The sequence below is a fragment of the Desmodus rotundus genome, chromosome 2 (genome assembly GCF_022682495.2).
Source record: "Desmodus rotundus isolate HL8 chromosome 2, HLdesRot8A.1, whole genome shotgun sequence".
Classification (NCBI taxonomy): domain Eukaryota; kingdom Metazoa; phylum Chordata; class Mammalia; order Chiroptera; family Phyllostomidae; genus Desmodus; species Desmodus rotundus.
The window spans coordinates 65,027,737-65,041,718 of record NC_071388.1 but is presented as its reverse complement, the minus strand read 5'-3'; positions in this window follow the sequence as shown (position 1 = coordinate 65,041,718).

The window sequence follows — 13,982 nt, the reverse complement described above, 5'->3', positions numbered from 1 at the left end:
CACTACAGGTATAAATTTTTCACTTAAATAATGAGATGGTCTCCTAACTCATTTTCCTACTTCTATTTTGACACCCTCCGATTTATTCTCTCCATTGAAAAATTAACTTTTCAATGAAAAAATATATTCCTTCTTAAAAATCTTAGAATAAAGTTCAGAATCCTTAACACAGCTTCCAGGGCCCAAACTGAAAAAGGCCTCTGCCTGTCTCTCTAGCTATTTTTTCATCCTAACAGATGCCAAACTCTTGTATGCCTGAGAATTTTTTGCATAAGCGTTCTGATTGGTTGAGCCTATTTTCTCCTGTTCCTACTTGTCTGGTATGTGCTTATGCATTACTTCCTTAAAGAATCTTTATATTAAGTTTCATTGTTATAATCTCTTTTTTGAAATCTTCCCTTTCGTAAACTTCATTGTGAATGCAATTTTAAAAGTATATATCTGCTGGATTTTATTACACGGTGTCCATTTCTACACACTAGAGCATCGGCCCTGTGAGGGCAGTGCCCACTCTATTGATTTACCGCAATGCCGTAGTAAGTAGACTAGTGCGTGACACGCACTAGTCACGCTTTTAGATGCTCAGAAAACGTTTGTTGAAGGAGTAAATTACAGGAGGCTTTTGACTGATTCCATTTCCCTCATGACTCGGGATTTATTTATTTAGTTGACATGATAGCACTGACCCATTTCACTTAAAAAGAATGAGACCGCTCCATTCCATGACCTCAGACCAAAGTGTGTTTGCACAGCCTAGAGGAAGGAGTGCTTGGAGCAAGAAGGAGAAGAAGGTGCAGGCATGCCCTTTACCTTTTTAAATATTTAAGTCGAAATAGCTATAGATATGTTGAATGTAGGATGTGGCTGTAAAATAACTGTCTTTGTGCCAAATTGAAATGTTAGAGCGAACTAAGCCTATCTGCTGATAATCTTCAATGCCTTTATGTTTAAAGGTTTGCAGATTTGAAAGTTGGTCTTAGAATGTAACTAGGATTACTTGTTTGTCCTTTAACATCTTGTAACCTAATGGCAAAGGGAAGCAAAGGATGGAATGTAAATAAGCACATATCCAGAACATGAAAGGAATTATCCTGGATGATTTAAAGAGTCATATTTTAATTGTAAAATTTACCAACACAAATAAATATCTATAACATAGAAAACTTTATGTCAATAAACTTCTGATGATTTTTTATGTACAACAATAACTACTGAATTTAAGGATATAAGAAAATACAGTACAGTTAGGCTCTCAATGACCTATACACCTAGTGTGTTGGGCACACACATGCACACCCAAACTGTAAAATAATGTGCCGAGTTCTCTATTTCCAGGTGAATGGATCATAAAAAATTGATAATTTTCCCTGGAAAAGTATGAGAAGCTAAACTTGTATTAAATTATTAAGCATTAATAGGATTATATAAAGTAGAAATTGGGAACTGGTATTTCAAGGAGAAAGATAATATGTATTTAAAAAGAGCAGAGAGTCTGAAATTCATGTTTTTCTGGAGAATGGAGGAGTGCCCCAGGTGGCTGGACCTGTGATGAACCCTTGCGGAATGCCCCCGGATACTGAGATATTATCTTTTCTGTGATCCCACAAAGACTCCATATGGCATTTCATTGCATTTATTGTATCACATGAAAAGTCATTTGTTTAAGTATGTCTTGTCTTTCAACTATACGCTTATATTATGTGTATTTGCTATTACGGCAATAACATGTCTGATTGTAACCATTCAAGGAATATGTCTTGAATCAAAGAATCTGAATAATTTCAGTTGGAACCAGATTCAGAATGCCTTATGTGACTGCTTATGAAGTTTAGAGTTTTGTTTTGTTTCCTTTAAATATGAGGAGACCTCATAACAATCTGAATTTCTAGCTTCCTTTCAAAATTTGAAACACCTGGCAACCCAGAATTTGTCATGCAGCTCACAACACGCACCTGAAGAGGAACGTCAGCGGCCACCGTGCACAGGCCTCTCTCTGCACGTGGCCACAATCCCCCCCCCCCCCCCCCGCCTCCTCTCGTCTTCCACCAGCCTGTTTCCCCAATGTATGGGGTCAGCTTGGATGCTGTAGACTCTCTCTCTATCTCTCTCTTCTGGTGCAGTACAGGAGACTAACTGAAACAGCATATTCTCAGATATGTGTTTTAGGTTTGTGTTTTGGCAGCTGTGTGAACTATTTGTAGAATTAGGTTAGGTTGTAGAATATGATTATATGTTTGGCAGTATCCTAAAATAGCTTTATGTTTTGTTTAAAAAATTGTGTGTGAGTGTATATATATATGAATATATAATATATATTGTTGTTCTGTAGTGTTTGTAGAAGTATAAAATTATGTTATTACTAAAAATAAATAAATTGAGCCTTAAAGTGAAGGCGAGCTTCTCATGTCTTTACAGTGTAGTTTCAAAATAGTCAAGGCAATGTTGCGATTTGCCCATGGGAAGTAGATGTAATTGTAAAACAGAAAAGTCTAATTTGCTAAAACAAATCTGCTCAGTTCAAGAAGTGATAAAATCATTCTGCAGCAAACAGGAGAGATGGACTATACCAACATGACTTTACAAAGCAAACAATTGTTTACGACACAGCACATGTGATCCTTGAACGTGCAATGTACAATACGTTTTCTCTGCTTCATGGACTTGGGATATTTGGGGCAGATTGTCTTTTTTTACATTATTCTCTGAATATAAAAACTCACACAGTACAAGTAGAAAAGATGATTGTTTACCACTCCCTTTTTTTCAGAGATATTTTTATCATGTCTTAGCAGCAGATATTTATACATCTAATCCCTTCTTTAAGATGTTTGATAGAGCTTTGAGACCAAGTGTTTTTTTCCCCCTCTCCTTAACAACCTCCTGTGTTCGAAATGAGGTGTGTTTGCAGCGCCTAAATTAAATACTCAGCTTCGTCAAATCCTGTAATCTGTGGTACAGAGTGGGTAGGTGGGAAAATGCTGAATCTCAGCTTTTTCTTGTTATCATGTTATGAAAAATGTTGACAAACATTTGGAAGAAGTGAGAGTTGGCGGGAGCAGGTTAGGAACCGGTAGCTGCAGAAAGACCAGAGGAAATTGTCAGCTTACCTCTTCTGACATTTTGCTTATGTCTAGAGGAAGGCTTCACATCCCTCTCAGGTTTTTTAAATATTCCCCGCATAATTCAAATGGAAAGCCTGAGGAGAACATACCTGCTTCCTAAAAATGGATGAGGAGAACAGCATTTTTGCATTTCTGCTGAATAAATGAGAGGATTGGCTCCAGGTTTCTCTTCCCAGTAAAAGCCTTCAGGTTCGTCTGTGACAGGACTCTCATAGAGGTTATTTTTACCTGGCATGGCTGTGCTGTTACTGATGCTGCTGCTCTCGATGGCAGAAATAACTTCCCTTGTGGGTGTCTCGGGCAGAATGAAAGCTGGGTCAAGGTGGAAAGGTGAAAAGAATCGTGAGTAACCAACATTTTTTAATCTTGGTGCACTTCTTTCTTTATATTTAGGAATGAATTTGGTCTGCCTAGCTTTGCAGGTCACAGCAATTCTATGAGGTTGTTTTAAGACTTAAAAATAAATTTACACATTAAATATGCATGCAGAACAAATGAGCTCCACCTTCTGTAGGCTCCACATATCTGCAATATTGTTCTGGATTTTACTGCAAGACTTTTGCTTGGCTTCTCTAGTTAACTCTTACAGCTCCTGAGTTTCTGAAGACTTGGAGCAGATAGACCCAAAGGCCACGTATGTAAGTTGACATTACCTCTTCGACATAAAGTTCAAATGCGTTGCTAACATTTGCTGATATTCAAATGCCAGCTGTGTAAAAAATTATTATGTCAGGCATTTTGTTCTGAGGTAGCAAGAAAGAAAAATTAGAAATAGCACATGTTTTAGGGACTCTGGTTTGAATAACTTAAGAGGAGATACTTAACAATTGGGAGTTGCAAGTTGATAACTATATTACTCTTTAGAGTCATTATCTTCTCTATTCTTTATTCTTTCCCTGTGGAAGTGCAAGAACTCCACAATTTTACTATTCAATGTATTTATGTATTTAAGGCATATAATATTTAAGCTAATGCTTTAGTTCTAGAACTGAATCCATTTCTGGTATTATGTCAGGAGAAGGAAAAGCGGTTGACATTTTTTTCCCTCTGAGCTAATTGACTGGGCCCAGCCACTCTCTGTTCTCCCTTTGACCATCCCTTGGGCCCCCCCGGCTGAAAGGGTCCCACATGTGTGTGTAGAACACTTAGCTGTAGCTATAGCCCACTCCTCCAAGGGTAGAACATTTTCCCCTATATCTCTTTTTAAAAACATAGAATTGACCCAGGAATCTGTTTGGAGAAAGGGAATGCTCCTTTTCAAATGTCCCTGAAGGCTCAGAGGAGGCGTACCACTAAACCTGTTTTACTGGAACTTCCTCCAGTTTCAAGTTGTGATTCAAAGTAGACGTAAAACTAATTGCTAACCTCATGACTTGTGCTTTAATCATGCCTTTGGCCCGTTTGTGGTTCTATGTTACTGGCCTGAGTAAGAGTTGGATGCTCTGCTGGGCAGATCAGTGGGGACTGGAAGCCACAAAAGCTGGAAAAGTTACCTATTTAACTTGCTCAGCTTCCAGACGAATTTCTCAGTAATAAAGTATTACTGGCCTTTTATCTTTCTTTCTCTTTTTCCTTTCTGGTTCTCTCCTTTTTCTCCTCATGATTCAGAGAAAGCATAGGCCTGAATTTTATACTATCCAGAAATAATAATTAATTGATCTTACTTATCATTTCTTCTCTGGATATGTTGGTTGCCCTGATGGTCTCCCTCACTGTTCTAAGGTGAAACCAGGAAACCTAAATTTTGCATCACTACTGGAGATTACTGAAGTAGGAATTCAATCCTCCCCGAAGTCTGAGGGTCATCAGTTTTACTCCACATTTTGGACTTAAATCAAATCACTCCTATCCATAACATTTGTTATACTTTTTGTTTGTCTATCCTTATAAATGTATGAGTTTCATATCCACGGTATGAAAATACATGTACAGTAATTCCATGCTCAGTGAGGATAAATGTTATACTTCCATTTAAAGAAGAGGAAACTGCTCCACCAAAAAGTTGAACGACTTGCTCCAGAACATTCACACAGTTAGTTTGCAGACAGCTCCAGAATCAAAGCGTGTGGACTTCTCATTCAGGTCCTTTCCGTTACCTAACACTCCCTCAGAGAACAGTCCGACTCGGAGACACCCAGCCCCAGTTCCTGAATCAGCTGTGGTTCCATTTTTAAGCAATAGCCTCAAAATAAATCAGTTTGAGGATATTCAAAATGTTATTTTTTTTCATATAGGCCTTCCCAAAGACTTCCTTCTGATCGAACATAAATAAATACCTTTAAAGGACCAGTTGCAAGTCAAAAATTGCAAGTTTGAGAATTCCCAAAGTTTAAAATATATTTTTTCAATGAAAGAATGCTTGGAAAAAAGTTGGTATGAGATGTGGTGGCAAAATGGGTGGAATTTAAGGTGAACTAATTGTTATTAATGTAGAGGAACTTCTATTATTAAATTATTTGACTCAGCAAGAGGTGACTGAACTCTTAATTAAAATAATTAAATAATTAAAATTATTTAATTAAAAATAAGGATTGCAAAAATAAATAACTGTAATATACAGAAAGGTAAGAAAATAGAGTTGATTCTGTGAAATGTCATCATTTTTGACATACATGTCATGACTCATAAAAGAACTCTTAAAGGCCTGATCAGATTAAGAAGCACTACATGTCTTATAACTCTGAATTCTCTAGTTTTGTTTTATAGAATTATCATTATCTAACTTTATATTAGGTATTTATTTATATGTGCATTGCTCTACTAATAGAATATAAGCTCCAAGAAGCCACAAACTGTTTCTCTCTTTTAGTGTTTTGTCCTTAGCTTTAGTAAAGTTCCTGGGAAATGCACTAATGTAATGAAAATTTATTGATTGAATAATGTATGAAGAGAAATTCAATTACAAGAAAATAGTACCAATTAAAAAATTTTTCATTTGATATTTTGATTATGTATAATCTGTATTTTAAAATACTTTTTAAGGCTTTTCTCATTTTATTTTTTAAAATATATTAGTTTATTTTTTTTTATTTAAAGGTAGTCATGTTACCCAATGAAAATACTGGATCATAAACATAACATATATGTAGCTTTGATTCCTTATGTTAATTCAGCAGATAGCTTTTATTAAAAAAATAACCCTAGCCCTAGCTGGGTGGCTCAGTTTGTTAGAGCATCATTCCATACACCAACATGCTGGGGGTTTGATCCCTGTTCAGGGCACATACCTAGCTAGGTTGTGGGTTCGAAAGTATGGGAGGGAACTGGTCAATGTTTCTCACATCAATGTTTCTCTCTCTCTCTCTCTCTCTCTCTGTCTCTCAAATCAATAAACATATCCTTGGGTGAGGGTTTAAAAAAAATAACTCTAGTTCACAGAATTCCTATAACAATATGACAAGGAAAATAAGAAACAGAACATTAGTAATACATGTTCAATAGTTTTACTATATATCAATGGTTAATGATATATATGTATATGAATACATATATTTATTAATGCTTACTTGATTTTGGTTTATAAAATGTGCTTATCTTTATCTTCCTTGATTTTTAATGTAGATGATAACATTTTAATAGTAAATCAAACCTTATAATAAATACCTTCTTTCCTTATTTTATAAAATATTTATTGATGAGGAATTATTGATACTTTTATCTATTCTAAACAAATCACATAGAAAGTAAAACAAAACAAAAACTGAAACAAAGAAACCAAAGCTCCAGTAGTGTGCTCTATAGGGAAAAAGCTGAAACCTAGACCTCCGTGATCTCAGCAAGGACGAACACAGAAAGAAAATCACTGTGAGCATGAAATCAGATATGCAATAATGACTTAGAATTTCACTAAGGAAGTAAAGTCTGTTCTTCAGATTCCCACAGGTGAAAATGAAAACAATAAATGCCTTAAGTTTGTATCATTGGTTTCTTCCCCAAATTTATATAGGCAGGATTTCAATAACAAAATAAAGTTTCTAGTGTCTTTTCAACAAGGTAAAGTCCCCAAATTTCTGTATGCCATTCATTTATTGGCACCTCTGAATGGCTACATGAGGGGTATGAATATCCACATAATTTTTTCTATTCTGTAATTACAGATTTTTTAAAAATGTGTGTTATACAGTGACCACAGGAAAGGGGGAGCATAATGGGGGATGGAAGGGAAAGGTCAAGTTAAGAAACATGGAAAAGAACTATGCACAAAGACAAGAGGTGGGGAGGACTGACTGTGGGAGGTGGGGGTGGCTAGGGCAGGGGAGAGTAGTGGAGGGAAAATGGGAACAACTGTGATCGAACAAGAATAAAAAATAAATAAAAGTAAAAATAGAGTTACATTTGAAAAAAAGCAAGCTAAGGAAATAAAAGAAAGAAAGAAAGAAAATGTGTGTTATAATTCCATGTTTCTACCAATCCAAATTGCTGAAGGTATGCTATAAAACTACATGGAAAGAAAAAAAGAATTATGTATAAAGAAAAAAAGTTGGGTCACATTAATAAAACAAATTAGGAAATTCCCAGACCATTATAGAAATGCCCAAATGTGAACTTTATGCTTGCCTTTTAACTAACTGATAAACCTGAAGCACACTTCCAGGAATAACTCACTGCAGTTAAAACACCTCAGGCTTAAACTGCCCTGTTCATTAATGGAGCCTCCACACGAGCCCTGCCACCGACACACTCGCACACCCACCCTCTGCACGTTCCCTCCGAGACTATCAAAACTCACGTCCTCTGGGGAAAAATACCCTTAGAAGTACACCACGATGCGTTTCTTATTTTGATATTTTATATTTAACCTCTCATCTCAACATTTGCAAATGAAGTCCCTGCAGTTATTTTTAATCATTTGTTTTTTTTTTAATTCTGTGACTGTCCACAGTAAGTAGTTCTTGTAAGAAAGTTTTAAAATCTTAGAATTATTCATATCATTAGAATTTTTCAAGGCAGAGATGCCCTGAAATCGTTTAAAATAGATTTTAAACAGCTTTTTACAAAATCTTAGCTAACATTGCTCTTTCTCCAATTTTATGTTTTACTTTTGCCCCTTTATTGACAATATCCTACACAATACAACCCCAATAGCTCAATACTGCAAAACTTTTTAACTCTTCTTTCAGAGTACTAGTTTGTAATACTAAGAGCCATTTGAATGGACACAATTTTTATTGAAAAACTATGTTTTACCATTTATTCTTTGTTTCTCCTAATCTTTCTCAACCCTTCATATATTATGAATTTTTGAGAAATAGTATTTATAAAGAAATAACATGTTCAATAAGTTAAAAATATATACAGCTTTTAGGTACAATATACAATACACAAGAAAAGTCTTTACTATTTCTTCTTCTTTTTATACCCAGTGAGAAAATATTCTAGCAATGTTGATCGGATAATGCGGGTGTTACCAAAAATCAATAGACTTATGGTGCTCTAAAGTATAAGTGGTGAGTTACCTAGAGGTAAAAATTAGTATTCAAGATACATTAAAACAGCATGAAGTCGACAATGCAATGCAAACAACTGGGGAACAGGAGAAGCTGATAGGTTTATGAGCAGCCACAGGAGTGACCCAGCCCTATTAAAGAGCAAAGTGTGCTCCCTTAAAGATAAAAGGCAGCACTGTGTATCTTAACGTGCAATGCACATTGTTTCCTTTGCAGAACAAATCTTCATTCTGTAACCCTCTGAGCTACCAGTTACAGGCAGAGAGTAGAGATCTCACACATTGCATTAGCAAAGTTCATAAAACACAAGAGGATTATTTTTATATCGTGGTACTTTAAAGGTAGACAATATGACTTTTAAGACATACAATGTCATAGTGAAAAATGTATGAAATTTCATGGGGAACAATATAGTGTTGTATGGTCATATTCATTTGTGGTGTGATATTTTCAGAAAAACTAATGTGTTTTCTATCACTAATTCTTTGTAAATTTAGCTGAAATTAATTAATTAAAATAATTAATTATTTTAATTTTGATTAATAATTGAAATTAAAATAATTTCAATGGGACAAAGCAAGTACTTTCCATTAAACTCAAGCTAACGAAAAACAAGACTATCTGAGCTATTATTTCTTAGTACAGAAAGTTCCAGAGAGACTTTTTAATAATTATAGCAAGAAAAGAATTGAAATTAAATAAATTTGACTGCACATGTCTATTCATTTGAGCTAATGCCATGTAACATTTATGTAACTATTTTTAGAAACACCAATGACCGTAACATACTCTGGTTTTATTAAATGGTCATCGTAAGTGTATGCTTTATAGACAATGAAATCATCAATGCCACAACACAGACCTGTTCTTCCTGTGTTCCTTCCCATTTGATCACTACCTGATCATTCAGAAAACAAAGTTTAACTGGTGGCTGAATACCAGCCACCTTCAGTGGCTGACACCAGATCATTTTATCTATTCCCAAGGAATTGTAGGACTGCAGCCACATAAAAAAGCAACTCTGTTGCATTCCATTTCTCCAGATTGCTGTGACTCAGAATGAATATAAACAACAGATAAGGGTGTTACAGTTAGCTAAGTTTGTAAGAATGAAACTTCAATTCTGGCCTTGCCAATTTTGTGTTTTCTATTGCACTGAGTGCCTAACACACAATTATGGTGGGTACAGTTCTTTTACCACATATATCCCTATATAGAGAAGACAAGAGATTTAGAAGATGATTTTGCCCAAAGTTAGGCCACAAATGTCAATAACTTAAAGCTGTAGAAGATGAAAGGAAAGTAAATGTCTTGCTCATATACATTCCAGGGTAACTTTGTTGCTTCAAGTTCACTTAGCCACAAATCTGAGGACCAAGAGAAAGCACTCAGCTGTTCCTTAAATGCTTATGGAAACAGCTGAACTCAGCTGTCACACACATGGATAGAAAAGCAATTTCTCAGGTAATCCCCTCCCAGATCATTCTACAATGAAAAGTTAAAATTCTACAAAAGCAGAATTTCAAAAAAACACAACTTTGATCGCACTTCGGTAAAAGTGATAGAAATTCAATGTGTACAGATATTATAAAAAGATGAGTAATTTAATGGAATTAAGAGGATGATTGTCCATAACCTCAGATTTGCTAAATCCAGCATTCAACTCAGCATTTAGAAATGACCCTAAAATTTTCCCATGTGATGATTTTAACTATATCCTTTATTTTCATTTCAAATATAATATTTTGGTTCTAACTAATTTACTTATAAATTTGAAAAATACTGAAGGCAAAGGGGTCTATAATAGATTTTTTTCTCATTTAATGGTACAGATGTGAGCCAACAAATTTGGCTATGTCACTTATTTCTGTCAGCTGACTAATATTTTCCAATTGACTTTGATTTTAAAATTAGAGATTTGAACACATAAAAAATTAGCCTAAGGGTGTAGTAAAACCACACCTAAGAATAGAATGTCTTTGGAAATCTGGTACATTGAAAAAAGACAAGTTCAAAATTTTACATTCACTAGTCCTCCTTAGAAACCACCTATTATTTTCCATTTGAAATTGTTCTTAGGTTACAGAAGTGTTAAAAACTTTTTACGTGCTACAGCTTAGTTAGTTTTGGACAGTGTAGTGTAGTAGACTAGTATGCCTAAGGAAATGTGGTGATAAATATATCACTGCTGTAACTTGTCCAAAATCCCTGCCAACATAACCATACTTTTTTCTATGAATCTATGTAACACTCTCTCCATTAACCTTTTCACACTGTATATGAGTTTGCTGTTGTTTAATTAATGTAAGTAAATGCTGAGCAGGCTCAAAAGCAGGCTTGTCTTGTTTCAGTTCTCATTTTTATCCTGAAGAAAGGAATCCACTAAATTATTACTATTAAAGTGTCTGGCCTTGGTTACAGCACTTTTTTGAATGAGAGAAAAAGAATGGGGTTTCTTTTGTGATGTAAAACCATATAATTTAGAAGTGGACTGAGGGAAAGTGAGCGATAATTTGAAAACATTTTGGCAGCCTATTAACCTGAAGCGTGTAATGGTGAAATAGTCATAGAACACCACAACCTGAACAAGTTCATGGGCAAGACGGCTATGCACCCCACTAGCAATTTCATCAGTCACTTTACTCCCAGGGAAATTTCTTCTTCAATAAATGAAGCCATCATGAAAATGATCGTCAACATTATTTTGCCATGAAAACTAATATTTAATTTGTAGTAAAACAATGATCAATCAAACCCCAAATCTAATTTGGAGGAAAAACAGTGAAGAACTCTCCAATAGGTTGCGGTATCTTATGGAGTGTGTAAGAGCAGGTACCCTGGAGACAGACATACCAGGTCCAGGTGCAAATCCAATCTTTCTACCTACATGTTGTAAGAACTGACTTCGTTTCTCTGGGTCTCTTTTCATCTGTTAAGAAGACAAAACATGTTTTCTGCTACAAGTTGTGACGATTACACTGACTATATATTGTTGGCATATAAATGTTCAAACACTTGTGGTTATAATTATGACTGGTGGTGTGATTATTAATATTTAACTTGTCTTCACAAAATTCCTCTTTATGTACTGTATATCATCTCCATATTATTTTCCAATGGGAAGGTAGCTGTTTCCTGAGAGCATATTGCTTGGCTAATACAGCACCATCTCACTGCATATAATGGAAAAATAGGAAAGAAAGGCGATATGTCTGTTATGGTCTATTATATCAAGAGAATTGTTGGCAACCCTTAAAGACAAGAAATCTGGGAATATACTTTTAGTGGAAAAAAAATACTCTCCAGGTTGAAGAAATCAAATTCAAATCAAATCACAAATATAATCTTTTTTATGTTTATTCTCTAATTCTCACATAAATTCATATGATACTGTGATAGGTACTGAGGAAGACAATTATCTTGTATTTTGAGACTTATGCTCTCAAAACTTATTAGAGAACACACTGAACAATAGGCTATATGTCATGTCAACTAGCTGTAAAAGAAATAGCGAAGACCTTTTTAACAAGTATAAATTAATAACCAGCTAAACAATGTTACATACATGAGTGTGCATGCATGCACATGCAACACACACACACCCCAATTCTCCAAGAATAAGTGTGGTTAATTGTCTTTGTAAAGTTACTTGAAAGAGCACTTAAGTTTCTTGTAGATTGTGCCAGGATTAATGGTTGAAAGTTAGAGAAATTTGAATGCTTTGTTTTTGCCAATAATTTATTTTGCATTTATGTTTATGCAAACATAAATTATGTTTATGTTATGTTTATGCATTTATGCAATGTATTCTCATTTTATATGAGAAATTATTGAAGATCTCTTGGTTTTATTTGCAAAGCACACATATTACGACCCCCTCCTTTTTCTGACATTCATGATTAAGAAGGATATTGACTACTGATCAGTGATTCATGATGGGCCTACATTTTTGTTTATAAATATACATTGAATGCATATGAGTGTTAAAATCACATAAATTCTATCAGGAACTTAATTAAAATGCTTCAAACTTAAGGGATTCTGTTTTTTTCCTTCATCATCTATAGTATTCATGTATACAACATACAGGTTCCAAGCATACATTTCTGTGATACTAGATCTGCACGTTGCACTATGTGCCCCTCACCTAGAGTCAAAGCATCTTCTGTCACCATGTGTTCGGCCCCCCTCCCCCTCCTTACCCCCTTTGCTCTGGCAACCACCACATTCCTGTCTGTGTCCATGAGTTTCAGTTGTATACCCCTCATATGAGTGATATCATATGGTTCTTACCTCTTTCTGACTTATTTCACGTAGCATAATATTCTCAAGGTTTATCCACGTTGTTGCAAATAGCAGTGTTTCATCTTTTCTTATGGCGGAATAGTGTTCTATTGTGTATGTTTACCACATCTTCATTATCCAATCCTCTGTCAGACACTTTTGTTGTCTCCATGCCAACATGAATAATGCGTCAGTGAACATGGGGGTGCATACATCTTTGTGAATGCATGTTTTTGAATTTTGTAGGTAGATATCCAGGAGGCAGACTACTGATAACTCTATTCTTAATTTATTAGGACAGTTTTCCATAATGGCTGTACCAGTCTACATTCTCAACAGCAGTGAATGAGGGTTCTCTTTTCTCCACAACCTCTCCAACACTTGTATCGCTTGTCTTATTGATAATAGCCAATCTAACAGGTGTGAGGTGGTATCTCATGGTAGTTCTGACTTGCACCTCCCTAGTAGCTGGAAGGTTGAACATCTTTTCATATACCTGTTCACTGTATGTCTTCTTGGGAGACGTGTTTGTTCAACACCTCTGCCCATTTTTCAAGTGGATTGTTTGGTTGGTGTTGAGTTTTATGAGTTATCTGTGTATTTTGGATATTAAATCTTTGTTGAGGCTGTTGTTTACAAATATCTTCTCCCATTCGGTCAGTTGCCTTTTTAGTTGTTGGTTTCTTTTGCTATGCAGAAGCTTTTTAGTTTAATATAGTCCGATTCATTTATTTTTGCCTTTACTCCCCTTGCCTTTGGGGTCAAATTCATAAAATGTTCTCCATGACCAAGGTCCATAAGTTTAGTACCTATGTTAACCTCTATGTAATTTATTGTTTCAGATCTTATATTTAAGTGTTTGTTCCACTTTGAATTAATTGTTGTACATGGGGACAAACTGTAATCTAGTTCCATTCTTTTGCATGTGGCTTTCCAAGTTTCCCAGCACCTCTTATTGGAGAGGCTTTCTTTTCTCCATTGCATGTTTCTGGCTACTTTTTCAAAAATTATCTTCCCATACACATGTGGTTTTATATCTGCATTCTCAGTTCTGTTCCACTGATCTGTGTGTTCATTTTTCTGCCAATACCATGCTGTTTTAATTATTGTAACTCTGTAGTGTAATTTG